Raw genomic sequence first — 2,826 nt, forward strand, 5'->3', positions numbered from 1 at the left:
CCCGCCTGGGCAACTTGGTGAGACCTCATCTCTACAATAAATAAAAAAATTAGCCAGGCGTGGTAGCATGCGCCTGTAATTCCAGTTACTTGGAAGGCTGAGGTGCAAGAATCACTGGAGCCCAGCAGGTTGAGGCTGTGGTAGCTGGGAGCAGCCACTGCACTCCAGTCTGGGTGACAGAGTGAGACTCCAACTCAAAAAAAAAAAAAAAAAAACGAATGGGAGGGTCAATTTCTATGTTTATTCAAAAAAATGTAACCATTAATTTTATGGAGAAGTTTGGCCAGTCTCAGTCCTCATCTCTACTTATTAGATAGTGGGATTTAAGATAAAAAGAAATGCAATGAAACCTTAAACTTTACTTTGTAGTCTTATTGCCAACATTTGTATTGTTATTCTAAAACCATTTTACGTACATTCTAGGATAAACCAAATGCTAATTTTATTTGGAAATAGGAGTTTTAATTTAAGAGGGAAGAAATATGTAAGTCAAAATGGAAAAAAAAAAACACTAAAATGTTACATTTTATTTATTTATTTATTTATTTATTTATTTATTTATTTATTTATTTATTTGAGTCTGAGTCTCACTCTGTCAACCAGGCTGCAGTACAGTGGCACATTCACAGACACAGCAACCTCAATCTGCTGGGCTCAGGTAATCCTTCCACCTCAGCCTTCCAAGTAGCTGGACCTACAGGAATGTGCCACCACACCTGGCTGTTTTTTTGATTTATTGTAGAGACGAGGTCTTGCCACATTGTCCTGGCTGGTCATGAACCCATGGGCTTAGGCAATCCTCTTGCCTCAGCCTCCCAAAGTTCTGGGATTTCAGGTGTGAGCCACTGCACCTGGCTAAAATGTTGCATTTTAATCAGCACCATTATGAATTTATGATTTAAAAAAATGTTTTTAATGTGATACTCTAAAAAGTCCAAGAAGCAATGTCACTCTAGTAGCACTGAGCATCCCTAGGACCCAGATTTTGGTCTCTAAATATAAGTCTCCATTAAAGGGAACTAGAACTCTTTAGAGAAATTACTAATTCTATGAATGTTGTCAACTGATATCAGAAACATCATGTTGAACCAAAAAGCAAGGAAGCTTTCAAAGACAAATGAGATGGTGTCAAAGAGTCATAAAAGTCATTTAATAGAGCTACCTCTGGTCACAGCTGGGACAATTTTGCATGATACTTATCAACTTAAAGGAAGAAACTGAGGAAAAATTAATGCAATTAGAGAGTTTATCTGGGCTAAGGTTGCCCTGAATATATGTCTTTAGGGGGCAGTTCCTAAGTTGTCTACCAGGAATTTACTTGGGTTTACTAAAATCACATAAGCTACCCACTGGCTATCCATTGTTCTTTATATCACAAATTCCAGGAACATGCAGGTAATAGGTGAGTGTCATATTGTACTTTGTGGTAACATTTTGATAATATATCAACTAGTCTGAAAAGTACAGAGAGGGAAAGAAAAAACAAAATGTCTTTAAACAATTACCCCTAAATATGGGTGCAGGGGATGTGACTGAAGTCTCATGCTCATGTCTCTCTAAGCCTGATAAATTTTACAGACCTCAGACTACTCTGATCCACTTTGCTTTCTCACTCTATTTGACTGAAATATACAGAATATACAAAAATCTATGCATTGATCAAAATACTCAAAAAAAAGAAAGACAAAATGCAAATTAAAAACAAGACAACACAACAAAAAAATAAAGACTTTAGGAAGCTGAGATGGGAGAATTGCTTGAGGTCAGGAGTTTGACACCAAGCTGGGCAACATAGCAAGACCCCATCTCCACAAAAAAAGTAAAAAGTTAACTGGACATGGTGGCATGTGCCTGTAGTCCCTGCTACCTGAGAGGCTGAGGCAGGAGGATTGTTTGAACCCAAGAGTTTGAGACTGCAGTAAGCTATGACTGGACCACTACACTCCAGCCTGGGTGACAATGAGATGCTGTCTCTTTAAAAAAGTAATAATAATAAAATAAGATAAAAATAAAAGCCTTATGTGCCACCATTGGAGATGACTGTTACAAGTCCTTATTCATAAAATTAGTAATCGTAGTAATTAAACAGAGTAAGCATTTTTTTTTTCATTTTTATTAGGATCTGATGTTCAGAATAGCCAAAAACTCCAGATGATGAAAAATTTAACTCAGAAGGAATCATCAAAGATGTTAAATTGAGTGAAATGATATTTCCACAGTCCCCAAATCTCACCCCAATACTTATTTGCTGGTTGCAAGAAAAAGACAACTCTCAATGGAGGGATTGAGCTGTGGACCTCTTAATCCAGGGATCGACTCCAGCGCATTAATAGTTTGACCATCTGACATTAGGCGCCCTCTCACATGGTACAGCATGAAGTACACAACATCTCTTATAAATATTCTCAAATATATTTCACCTGAAACTATCAAGCCTTTTACAAATTCCCGATCCAAACAGAGGTCAATGTGAAAATTTAAATGCTACCAGAAAGAAGCAATCGAACAAATCCAGGAGATGGCATATTCTACAGGACAACTGATTGGGTCTATTCCACGAGTAACACTAAGGAAGGGTGGAAGAGCAGAATACAGGGATGGAGTTAACTGTTCTCCATTAAAGGAACTTTAAGAGACATAACCAAGTGAAATAAGGAAGCCCCTCATTTGCCTTGGTTTTCAAAACAGTCAATAGAATCTTTCTGATAATTGGGGAAATTCAACTATTGCATTCCAAAGTATCATTTAAGCAGTGGGGCTGGAAGGCTCGCGGAGGCGGCGCTGTTACTCGCAGTCGGGTGGCGCCGGCGGCGGCGACACAGCGCT

Source organism: Carlito syrichta, unplaced genomic scaffold (assembly GCF_000164805.1).
Source record: "Carlito syrichta isolate Samal-C Ts95f unplaced genomic scaffold, Tarsius_syrichta-2.0.1 Scaffold303685, whole genome shotgun sequence".
Taxonomy (NCBI): Eukaryota; Metazoa; Chordata; class Mammalia; order Primates; family Tarsiidae; genus Carlito; species Carlito syrichta.